General features: G+C 56.3%; 1 long non-coding RNA gene across 1 annotated transcript; it reads left to right on the top strand.

The window, feature by feature from the left end:
- The first annotated feature begins 5,491 nt into the window (after window positions 1-5,491).
- On the top strand, window positions 5,492-6,727 carry LOC143360895 (uncharacterized). The gene is made up of 3 exons (XR_013083367.1): window positions 5,492-5,875; window positions 5,963-6,048; window positions 6,582-6,727. It is a non-coding gene; the product is annotated as an uncharacterized LOC143360895 (long non-coding RNA).
- The last annotated feature ends 6,172 nt before the right edge of the window (window positions 6,728-12,899 follow it).

Below are 12,899 nucleotides of genomic sequence, written 5' to 3'. Positions count from 1 at the left end.
CCCTCCATTCCGAGGTGTCCTGAGTTGCCTGAGCAGAAATGAACGGGGGCTGTTAATTTCCGGGGGCGCCCTCGACGCCGGGGAACCGGGTTGTCCGCGGGGGCGGGCGTGGGTGGTCGGGGGGGTCCCGCGAGGGGGGGGGCGGCGCTCGCGCGCGGCGCTTTCCTCCGGGGTGTGGTCGGGGTCGTCGGCAGGGCCGGCTGCGGGCTTGAGGTCCCGGACGTGGATGTGGCGCAGCCATCGTCTAGCCCGGTCGCGCAGGTCCACGATGACCGGTGACACGACGCGCCCGACGGTATACGGGCCGCTGAACTTCGGCGCGAGTTTGGCGGCGACGCCTTCTTCTTTGTTGGACAGCGTATGCTCCCTCTTCCAGACGGTGTCCCCCAGGGCGGGCCTCCAATCTCGCCGGCGCAGGTTGTAGTATTTGGCCTGTCGGTCGAACGCCCGGGCCAGGTGTACTCGGGCCAGCTCCTGGGCCTCGCGGAGGTTCTTCCACCGCTGCTGCGGGGGGGCTGCGGCTCCTTCCGTGGTGGTCGACCCCGGTGGCCGGAGTTCCCGTCCTTGGTTGAGGTACGCCGGGCTGTACCCGGTCGCCTCGTGCCACGCCGTGTTGATTGCGAATCTGGCCTCGTCCAGTTTCTCGTCCCAGCGGTTGTGGCGGTTTCCGGTGTATTGGGCGAGCATGGTCTTCACGACCTTGTTGGCTCGCTCTACCGGATTGCACTGGGGCGCGTACGGCGGGGTCCGGCGGTGCTGGGTCCCGGCGGCTTTCAGCAGGGCGGTCACGGGTTCTCCGATGAACTGACGGCCGTTATCTGAAATTAAAATCTGTGGGGCTCCGTGTCGCAGGATTACCTCCCTTTGGATCGCAGCTGCGACGGCGGTACTGGTGGCTTTCCGGAGCGGGGTGAGCTCGACCCATTTGGTGAAACGGTCCATGGCCACCAGCAGCCACCTGTGGCCCTGTCGGGATCGCGGCAGCGGGCCGATCAGGTCGACGGAGACGGTGTGCCACGGTTCGGTCCCCGGGTTGGCGTGCAGCTGTCCTGGTAACGGGTGCGGCGGAATCTTAAACTGCATGCAGTTCTCGCAGCTCCGGACGTAGCGGGCGGCATCCCGGAACATCCCCGGCCAGTAGTATCGTTGCGCCAGGCGCACGATGGTTTTGGCGACTCCCAGATGACCGGCCGTGGGGTCGTCGTGGTACTGGGCCAGGATAGCCGGGCGGTCCTCGTTCGGTACGCACAGCTTCCACGTCGTGCTCGGCTCGGGCTCGTTGTAATCGAGCTGGTGCGGGATGCGTTTATAGAGGCGCCCCTCGCGTATCTGGAACTCTGGTTCGGCGGCTGGGTCGGTCTGGGCGGCGGCCAGCTTCTTCTGGTACCACGTGTCGGTGTGCTGCTTCGGTCGGAGCGAGTTCACTCCGGGCGGCGGCGGGATTCTGGACAGCGTATCCGCCACGTGGTTATGTTTTCCGGGTCGGTACCGCACCTCAAAGTCGTACTGTTGGAGCTCTAACGCCCATCTCGCCAGGCGGCCGGTCGGGCTGTCGAGTTGGCGGAGCCATTTGAGGGCTTGGTGGTCGGTGACGACGGTGAAGCGGTACCCCTCCAGGTACGGCCGCATCTTCCGGATGCCCCAGACCACGGCGAGACACTCCTTCTCGGTGGCGCTGTATTTGCGCTCGGTCTCGCTCATCGTGTGGCTGGCATAGGCGATCACCCTCTCGTCGTCCTCAGGGCCCTGCGTGAGTACGACTCCCAGCCCGTAGTCGCTGGCATCGCTCTGGAGCGTGAAAGGCTGTTCGAAATCTGGGCAGGCCAGCACCGGGGCGGCTACGAGGCGTTCCTTCATCGTGCGGAACGCCGTTTCCTCAGCGGAGGTCCACTGCCATCGGGCGTTTTTGCGGGTCAGGCGGGTTAACGGCTCGATGACCTCCGCGAAGTTCGGGACGAATCGCCGGTACCACGAGGCCATCCCGTGGAATCTGCGGATGTCCTTGATTGTTTTCGGCGTCGGGATCTGGGCGATGGCTGCGGTTTTCTGCGGGTCGGTCCGGATGCCCTGCTGGTCGACGATATGGCCTAAATACCGGAGGCTGTCGACACAGAATCGGCACTTTTCCGGATTCAGTCTCAGTCCGGCCGCACGCAGGCGCCGGAAAACGTCGTGGAGGTGGCGTCGGTGGTCGGCCACGGTCCGGCTGACGACAATAATGTCGTCCAGATAGGCGAACGCGTGCGGCTCGAGCTCCGGGCCGATCACGCGATCCAGGAGGCGCTGGAAGGTCGCGGGCGCGGAGTGTAGGCCGAAGGGCATCACCGTGAATTGGAACAGGCCGAGCCCTGGAACGGTGAAGGCGGTAAGCGGTCGGCTCGCGGGCTCCAGGGGTACCTGCCAATATCCGTTCTTCAGGTCCAGCGTCGTGAGGAACCTGGCCCCCCGCAGTTTGTCCAACGTGGCCTGGATGTGCGGCAGCGGATACGCGTCCTTTTCCGACCGTTCGTTTAATTTGCGGAAGTCGACGCAGAATCGCGGCCGGCCGTCCTTCTTCTTCACGACGACGACAGGCGAACTCCACGGGCTGTTGGATGGCTCGATGACGTCGTCACGCAACATCTGTGCGACCTCTTCGTTGATGATAGCCTGCATGGCCGGGTTCCGGGGACGGTACCGCTGCTTGACCGGCGTCTCGTCGAGCAGCTTTATCCGGTGCCGTATGAGCGTTGTACGACCCGTCACGGCGTTGAAGCGTTCCAGCTCGGTGTTGAGGAATCGGTCGAACGCTTCTCGCTCGTCTTCCGGCAGCGGCCGCAGTCCTAGTTCGAGACACGGCTCGGCGTGGTATCCCTCGGCCCGGGCGGCGATTTCGGCGGGCGGCTCCATCCTCAAGCGCAGGGCGGCGAGGGCGTGGATGCCGAGGAGTACCGGCATCCCCATCCTCGGTAGTACGGTGAACTCGGCTGTTTCCTCCCGGTGTCGGACTCGAAACGGCAGGCGGATGCGACCCGCCGGACGCGTATCGGTTCCGTCGGCCAGGTTGACGAGGCCGGCTCGGTGCTCCGCGGGGAATCTCCCTTGCTCCTGCGCCCAGGCCACGACGTCCTCGTTGACGCAGGATATCTGTGAGCCCGTGTCGAGGAGGGCATCGAATCTCCGGCCGAGGATTCGGACCGATAACACGGGACGCGGCGTGTATCGGATTTGCCCCGACAGGTCGTCTAGCGGGCCCGGCGCTCGCTCCTCGGCGACGGGGCCCGTGCTCCGTTTCCCGGCGGGTGACACTCCCGGGTTAGCACTCCGTCGCGTCCGCACCGCGAGCAGAATCTCCGGTACGCGTTCCGGCACTCAAAACGGGTGTGTCCCCGCTGTTTGCACCGCCAGCAGTGGGTGTCGACGTCGTACGGTTCCGACGGCGGAGCGCGGCTCGTGGTCGGCGCCGCGTGCTCGGTCGCGGCGGCGTGGGTCGGAGTTCGGCGCGGCCGTCTTTCCCGTTCTTCGATCCGCTCGAGTTCCTGCACCCGCTCGCGGAGCGTCCTCAGATCCGGCACGGATCCCCGGGGTATGCAATATTGAAACTTCGCCCGCATGTTCTCGTGTAGCAGGTCGAGCCTCTCGGACGGCGACACCTGTGCTCGTCGCATCATCGTGGTAATATCCGTCACGAAGTCCGTGAACGGTTCGTCGTCCCGCTGTCTCCTTTCTCGGGCGGCACGCTCGTGCTGAGAGCGGGTCTGCGGCGACGCATGGGCCCGGAGGAATGCCTGTTTGAACTCGTCCCAGGTGGCAATTTCCTCCCGTTCGTTCCGGTACCAGGCCTGGGCTCGGCCGCTTAACATCAACGGTGCGGCTCGGAGCATGTCCTCGTCTGGGAACCCGTACGTCAGCTGGAGGTCTTCCACGCGTTCCAGGAACGCGTGCGGGTCTTTCCCGTCGGTGGTGCAACCGCTCTTCCGGATCCGGTCGATGTTGCGGAGCGGGTCCGGTCTCTCGGCCGTCGCGGCGGCGGCGGACAGCATTTTCCGGGTCTGTACGCCGGGCTCCATTATCGCGTACAGATCGTTCGTCAGGTGGCTAATGCAGTCGGCCCACCGTCGTCTCCGGTCGTCCGGTGTCTCGGGGGATGGTGGTCCGTCGGCGTTTCTTCGGGTACGGCTCGTCGTGGGTGTCCCTCGGGGCATCCACGTGGGTTTCCCCCGGCTGTGATTTGAACTTTCCCGCCCGACGTTCGATCGGCGGTCCTGCTTCGTCGCGGCGGCGGCAGGCGGCGCGCGTGTACCGGTAGTGTTTCGGCCGGGCGACACTGGGCGGCGCGCGTGTACCGGCACTATTTCGGCAGGGCGACACTGGGCGGCGCGCGTGTACCGGCACTATTTCGGCGGGCTCGCACTAGATGGCGCACGCGCGGTTCGGTTCACTTCACTCCGCGGCACACTTAACCTCACAAATTCCCACGTGGGCGTAATCCAGCCTGTCCCACGTGGTTAAACAAGTCCCTGTTCGGGCGCCATGTAACGAGTCCGTTTCCCGGCGGATCTCGTAACAACGGATTCCTCGCGGCCGGATTTGGCTCGCCGTGCCAGGGTTCACGCAGGATAACGCGAGGGTACGGCAGGGTCGCGGACGGTCGGGCACGGGTGGTTAACGACGCGAGTAATTCAAACGTTCGTCACTGTCCCGGCTTCGCGTTTCGACGGTCGGCGATCGCGGTTCAGGTCTCAGGTTACGGCGGGATCGGGGCCGTACGCGGCGGCGTATCCGGAACGGGGTAATCTCGGCGGGCGGAGAGCCCGTGCCCCAGAGCGGCCGGCGAGGGGCCGGCTGCGGGTGGTTCGCTCTCCGTGGGTGCGTGGGCGGAAGCGGAGGGGTCGGGTCAACGGGAAAGCAAGGTACTTACTCTGGGTCCGGTCCTCGATCGCTCGGCGTTCGGGGCGGCTCTCCAGGAGGACAGGAACGCAGCGGCGTAGGTCGGCGTTCGCGGGTCGCGGATAACTCGGCAAACTCGCGGTTCGTTCTCCGCGGATTCAATCACACTTTCGAGAATCGGCGAACGGCTTCTCGGCGTCGGGACAGCGCGAGTCCGGGCGTATTCGTGCGGTCGGTATCGGCGGCTGGAGAATACGGCTCGGGAAAACACGTCTTATCTTGATGACGGCGGAAAACCGAAGAGGCCGTTTTCCGGTTTGTCTCTCTCGTCTTGCCGGGCGAGGGGGTGCGGTGCGGTACGGTTCGCGGCCGGCTTTTCCGGTGTCGTCACGCATCCGGCGCGCCGGCGTCGCATCATGGCGGGTTCCGGTTCCCGCCAAGATCGGTTCGGTGATACGGGGCTCGCGGGGGGCGCTCGCGGGTACCGGCGGATCTCGGTATCCGTCGGTCGTGTTCGGGGGCTCGGATTCGGGCGCGTGCGGTCAGGAACAGGCCTGGCGCAGCCAGGTCTGTTACAAATTAATGCGACGCATCATAACACACGCAGGTGGTACAACAGAATTCTATAAAATATACACCATAAGAGACTGTATAATTCTGCTGGCTAATGCCTGGGCAGATGTAACAAATAATGACATCGCAAATTGCTGGCATAAACTTCTTCCGCACACACAAATTCGTGGAGAAGCCAGAATAGAAGAAGTAGAAGAAGAAAACAAAGAAACGTCTCAAATGTTACCGCATGATCTAGCAATAGAAGACGTAAAAAATTCTGTCCAGGATGAATGCAGAGACGAAGGCGTAGCCGTTACCCAGCAAAGGAACAAATTTCCTTTAAATTCAAATGATAGACAGAGAATTGAGAGTTCTTTAGCGGTACTCGAAGAATACAACGATACGCCAGTATTAGACCATATGTTGAGAGCCATCAGATCATTCTTGTTAGGTAAAATCATTAATTACAATTAATTAGATCTTAATTATTTCATGTGATTATAAGGTCTAAACTTACAATTCGTTCCTTCTATCCTAGATTCGATTTGCTACATCAATAAAAAGGAAAGCTAAAATTGATTGGACCAGCTTTGGGGGAGGATAGATTCAAAGGATAAAGTAAAGGTAAAGATTCAATTCAATTCAAAATTGATTGGACCACATCGCGTAAAGTTATTAAAGGCCTGCGTGAGCTCAGGTCTTTAAATTAAAACTTAAATATTTTTATTATGTAATGTGTAATGTGTAATGAACGATGAAACTTGCTTCCCATAACAATTACATTAACGAAAAATTAGTGTAAATGTGATCCGAATTATAACGCGTTTGGTATCATTTTAATCAGAATAATGCCACGAATACATTGGTGAAAGTCTCATAAAAAAATAATTAATAATAAAGAAGTTACATTTTTCATTTAAAGGCCTGCGCTCACGCGAGCTTTGATCTTTTCCGAACGCTTCGACTCGTCGCGTCTCTTTCTTCCTCATACGCTGTCCTTCTCTGTGTTCGAAACTTTTAATGCTTGTTACACAAGTAAATATCATCGGAATTATATCATATTTGGTGTCATTTTAATCGGAAAAATGCCACGAATATGTTGGTAAAAGTTTCATAAAAAAATAATGAAAAATAAAGAAGTTTTGTAATTGGATTAGTAGTGGTCTTCTAGCCTCACACCGATATACGCGACAATGTTGTGGCCGCGACGGTTCTCGAGTTTCGCCGTCACCACCTGGGACGCCGGCGAGAAACGTCCGACGTTCCCCGGATTTGTCACTCTGAAGAACCGAAAAAGTGACAAAACTCGAATCTTTACTGTACGTCTGTCCAGAGCCCAAATTGCGAATTTCTACCTCATCGTCGAGTAATTTGCAATATTCGGCAGCATACATATTGTACATATGTAAACCTGTAATATCGATCTGCATTATCGACCGTATTCTATCGTAAGGTACAGTGTTTGTCGCGGGGAGACCGGGGCGCTAGTAAGCGGAACCGCGAAATGGTGCGTTTTTTTCTAGACATTTTACGCCTTAAATAAGTAAGTAATCAATTAAAAATGCATACCACCGTGTTCGTACATGTCTTTGCTACGTCTGTCCAGAGCGTTTTTTTCGATACGAACACTAAATCTCTCGAAATTAAGAGATTCTCTCTGCGGCAGTCATCTTGTGACGTCATCCTTGCTTCAGAAAGCGAGATTTCTGCCGAATATTACAAATTACTCGACGATGAGGTAGAAATTCGCAAATTGGGCTCTGGACAGACCTAGATTGGACTTTTAGGAAACACAAGTGACCACTTTTAAACTGCTCATTGCAATATTGAAGCGTCAATTTGTCAAGATTTTGACCCTTGCAAGTTCATATACGTATATGGATTTCATGTATGTGTGTGGTTACAGAGAGTCGACCTGCCGGCCCCCTTAAATTCTTTTTCTTCAATGCATATAATCATAAGTACCGGTTTCATTTTGATAAAATATAGCAGGCCGCCGAAAATTATCGGAAAGCAGTAAAATATATCACCTCGCAATTCCATATTATATAATCAACACGGATCAGACAAGATGTCAGTATCGAAAGGACAATAACACATAAGTCACATCTATATAACAGATATATCTATACAGATGTCACATCACACAAACGTAATAGTAACTTGTTCGAAACACAAGATATTTATAAAGACTTCTTTTAATATATATATATATATATGTATATATTTAATATATAAATTACTATTACTATTTAATTATTATTAATTATTATTTATATAATTATAGTCAATAATCCTGTTGTTAGTAAATAAATACATGTTATTTGTAATTCAAAATGCAATTTTATGCGTGAAATGATTGAAATTAATAATATAAATATGCAGTGATAAAACATAATGAAATTTAAAAAAAAAATGTGTTTAGTCGGCAGGAATTGAACACTGGTCGTCCTGTTATGCGAGACTACCAGACTTATCTATTCTCTATAGATAAGTCAAACAAATAGATGAGTCAGAACTCACGGGCTTTCTCATCTACTAGACTAAGGCAAATTACTCACCGGTACAGAGATTTCAGATTAAAGTCCAACCCTTTTTTTTTTTTTTTTATCGTGAGGAAATGTTTTATACATACCCCGACTCCCTGGGGGAAGCCGGGGTTATGTGGGATTCTCCCCGGAGGATGAACCCCCGGAGACTACCCACTAAAACCTCACGCCCACCTAAGCTACATGGGAGGTGCCTGGATCACGCGAGTACTCAACAGGACACCTCCCAGCTATCATCATGCCCCGGGGGAGGGGTTAACCTCCCCCACTGCCTACGCTATAAGACCCCGGGCGGAGGGACCCGCCCGGTGTCCCCATCCCTGTAGCCTTCGGATTGGGCTTCCCGAGCCCCAGCTCGGTCCACCCACAGCTCCCGGAGTCTTCGTGTCCCGCTCGGGGCCGGTGTCCCGAAGGAACCAGCCCCGGCCGAGACAAGAAGACGCCGCCACCGGAAGGAAGGGCCGTCGCAGGCGCTATCCGGCACGCCCCGACCCTTCCTTTCCCCAAACCCCCCACGTATCCCCCTCCCCAATCGGGGAGGGACGGACCGACACCCCCCCTACACCGGGAAACTAACCCGTGGGGTGTCGGCCTATCGCGGGGGGAGCTAAGCTCCCCCCCGGGGGCCCGGGTCAGCTCACACCCCGGGCCCCCAAGTTCACCGCCCCCAGTTGTGGGGGCATAACAGGGCGCGGGGAAACTCCCCGCGCCAGACCCCCTCCGCCCCCCGCCACCGGGGGCACACGTTGGCGCGGGGGAGACCCCCGCGCCGTCCCTACCCTCTCCGCCCCCCTCCTGGGGGGCACACGTCAGCGCGGGGGTCGTCCCCGCGCCCACACCCTCCTCGCGGAGCCCGGGTCCCGTTCTCGGGCCCGCTCGGCGGCCTCCTTCTGGGTCATTACTACCTCGCAGAAGGAGGCCACCGCATTCCACGACCCCACGCTGCCGACCATGTGGTCGACCACGGTCGACAGCGCGAGGTCCCACCCGCCCACTGCGGCTCTTAGGACACGGCGCGGCCCGGCCCAAGCAGGGCACTCCTCCAGAGTGTGCCGCGCCGTGTCGACATCTTCGCCGCAGTGGTGGCACTGCGTAGTCGGCTCCCGCCCCATTCTATGCAGGTACTCTCCGAAGCAACCGTGGCCGGAGAGCACCTGCGTGAGGCGGAAGGTCAACCTTCCCCGCCTCCTGCACCATATATAAAATATGGGCAGGAGGGCCCGGACAATCGGTCGTGTGGAGGGCGCCAACAGCGCCCTCCACTCCGAAAAAGCTTCCGTCCGGGCCTGGCGATTCTGGCCCTCGAGCTCCAACTCCTCCTCGCGCGTGAGTTCCACCCCCGGCGGGCAGCGGAAGGAGCGGGCGATGTGGTATAGCTTCGCCCGCTCCGCCGCCACCACAGTGAAGGGTGGAATCACGGCGAGGAGTCCCGCCGCCTCGGTGGAGATGGTGCGGTACCCCCGTATGACCCGCAAGGCCAGCCGCCGCCGCACTCTTTCAAAGAGCTTGCGGCTGGGCGTGCTGGCCTCGAGCGAGCGGTGCCATACGGGGGCCCCATACAGGGCTATAGACCGCACCACCTCCACATAGAGGCGGCGTACTTTCAAATCCGGCCCCCCGACATTCGGGAGCAGCCGCGCCAATGCGGCCGCCGTCCTCTCTAGTCGGGGGGCGAGGAGCTCGAAGTGTCCATCGAATCGCCAGCGGCCGTCTATGATCAGGCCCAGGTACCTCATCCTGGGCCCGATCGCGACGGAGGTTTCAGCGACGCGAATCCGGAGATCTTGACCGCGGGGTAGCCGCCACACCCGAGGCGAATACAACCAAATCGCCTCGGTTTTTGTGGCGGCCACGGTCAACCCCATTCTCCGGATTCGCCCGACCACGCAGTCCAGGGCGGCCTCTCCGAGGTGCCTGGTCCTCCTCCAATCCTCCCCCTCGGCATAAACCAGGGTGTCATCTGCATAGCAGATGACACCCGTATCCGGGGGGAGGACAACCCGCAGCACCGCGTCGTACGCCAAGTTCCACAGGAGCGGTCCGAGGACCGAGCCCTGTGGAACGCCGCGGTGCGTCTCCCTCGAGTGCACAATACCATACCGGCCGGTAAATACCACCTCTCTGTCGCGGAGATAGTCGCCGACCACCTCCCGGAGATAAGGGGGCACCTGGAAATAGTCCAGCGCCCCCATTATCTCCGACCAGGGCAGGGCGTTGAAAGCGTTGGAGATGTCCAACGACACCGCAATCAACACCCTGCCCCGAGCGACAGCCTGCTCACGGAGGAGGCGCAGACGCTCCAGGGCGTCTATAGTGGAGCGCCCCCTCCGGAACCCATACTGGCTGTCGCTCAGGTCGGGACCACCCCGCGACAGATGCTCGACGAGGCGGGCGGCAATTATCCTTTCGAACAGCTTGCCCGCCTCGTCGAGTAAACAAACCGGCCGGTATGCAGAGGGAGACTCTGCGGGTTTCCCCTCCTTTTGGAGGAGAACCAGGCACGCCTCTTTCCACACCGTGGGGAAGACTCCCCGGCGCAGGCTCGCGTCCATGACGCTCCTGAACGCCGGGGCGAGGACCTCCATAGCTAAGGCCATTACACCACCGGGAACCCCATCGGGGCCAGGGGCCTTCTTGCCCCTGGCCCGGAGCTCCCGGACGGCCTGGTACAGCTCCCACTCGGTGACCCGGAATTCGTCCGACCATACAATGGTCGGACCCGGGGCGCGTTCCCTCCCCCCTCACTCAGGGGGAAGAGGGTATCCACTACGCGCCCCAGAAGTTCCGGGTCTAACCGCTCCGTGACCGGGGACGCCCAGGGGCGGAGCTTCCCAAGCACCGCCTTATAGATTAAAGTCCAACCCTGCGAAAACTCCGACCTCCACGTCATTCCCTATCTCTAAGGGCTAGTGTCATCCATCCCCACCAAACGTCCATAGTTGTACCCTTATATAAGGCCTTGCGAAAGGACGCGGACAGGCAGAGAAGAAGTTACAAGTAACCCGTCAGTCGACTCGTTTGTCATTAAGTTATTCGTCGTGTACAAAATCGCTTTGTATCTTTGCTTGGCGACCTATTCCCAAATAAACCTAAGTTGTGCTAGAAGACTTTGGAGTTTATTCGAGGATTCTCTTCATCTACCCCTTCCTGCTGCATAACAGTCCGGCCGAAAACTTGGCACGGTACCGTCGCGCCCTACCAACTCTTGTTATGGGGTAGAAAAAATACGGCATTACATAGGAAATAATTAAATTTTAATCGTCAATATCTCGAAAAGTATTGGATATCTGCCCCTATAATGGTATATATTCGCGAACAGGAAAACGAGATCTATAAGTGTGCAAAGTTTCAACCGAATCGATGACCCGAAGGCCATGGCATCTCCTTGTAAATACATTCCAATTTGTACCGTGTTTAGTGTAAGAATGCCACGAATTAGGGTCGACCCATACAAGACGGGTCTCACCGTGCCCGGGAACGGGGCACGTTTTCCCTATGCCATACACAGTTGGCCGTGTTCGAAGGCGACTTGAGAGGCGCTCAAGATGCTCGCAACAAAGGCCAAGTGCCGCGCACCACGGGGGTTAGCTACCAGAACCACAGAACCGTTTACTCCCCTCTTGCACCTGAGGATCCTACGGTAGAGCCGACCGGGCCCCGGTCGGGGTTTCACGAAATATTCTTGCGAAGAATACTCAGCGACCCCGGTCGCCGTGGCGTGGCCGTGGCGAAGGGAGAACATTATAAATGTTGTATTATTTTAAAAACTACTTCACCGATGATGATGACCTATCAATCGAATCTCAATGGATTTTTCGATGTTTTAAAAATTGTTCGTTTTACAGACGCGTAACAATACGGTGTCACCCTTTTTGCATTATATTCTAAGACTAGAACTGTCACACCGATGAAAATGAGTTTTTGGAAGCTTATAGCGAAAACATAAAAGTGTTTACCGAAAATGTTGTCATTTGAAAAAAATGTTTTTTTCACCATTTATTTGGCAATTATTTTAAACAAATGCTATGTTTTCGTAGCAGGTACCTTTGTAAAAATTTGAAAAAATTGAGGTTATAGCCCCAAGTGTCTCCTTTACGGACCTGGTTTTAAAAAAGTGGAAACTTTAAAATCGTTGAAATTGAAGTTATTTCAAGTGAACGCTGCATCGCGATACACAGCCTCGCACGGTTGGCCCTGTGCCCGGGAGGCCCATAGGCCTAACAGCCTCCCGGGCTCAGCTTCTACCGTGCGCCAACCGTGCTAGGCTATGTACCGCGGTGCAGCGTTCACTTCAAATAATTTTAATTTCGCCAAGTGTCACCATTCTTGAGAAGCCCACCGTTAGGTATGCCTATCCCCACCTCAGCTGCGTCCGTAGTCCCATTGTTTTGGCTTCGACGTCACCCGCTACATAGTATGTGTGACCGTTGTAGTCAATATTTGGACTGCAGCCGAAAATGCGTGTGAAACGAGGCCTGCCCCTTCCAGTCTGAACCAATCAGCCGCACATTGGTACCTCTACTCTGTCCAACGAGACGAGGCAGTGAAGTATCAGCGTGCGTCCTTTGCTAATTATCTTGGAAGGATAATAACTTCAACTCTGTCCCACTCGACTGGCTATGTTTACGTCTCCTGCCTCGTCTCATTGGACAAGATATAGATACGTCACCGCATTCCTGCCAGGGAACCTTCCATCTAACCATTTTTAGATCATCATGAACAAGAATTCGGACGTTTTCCATATACATACATTTTTTCGCTAGCGACCCTTACTTCAGAATTTCTAAAGAATATCCAGCAATTTTATGAACCTAAAATAATGAATAGTACAATAAATAGTTCTGCGGCTCCGCGAATTACAAAACGAAATTTCAAAGAGAAAGATGAAGAAACGTAAAATACAGCCATATTTATTCAAATTTGTTC

This window comes from Halictus rubicundus, chromosome 14 (assembly GCF_050948215.1).
Source record: "Halictus rubicundus isolate RS-2024b chromosome 14, iyHalRubi1_principal, whole genome shotgun sequence".
In the NCBI taxonomy this organism is placed as follows: domain Eukaryota; kingdom Metazoa; phylum Arthropoda; class Insecta; order Hymenoptera; family Halictidae; genus Halictus; species Halictus rubicundus.
The sequence above is the reverse complement of the archived record's forward strand: the minus strand, read 5'-3'. Positions and strand labels throughout refer to the sequence as shown.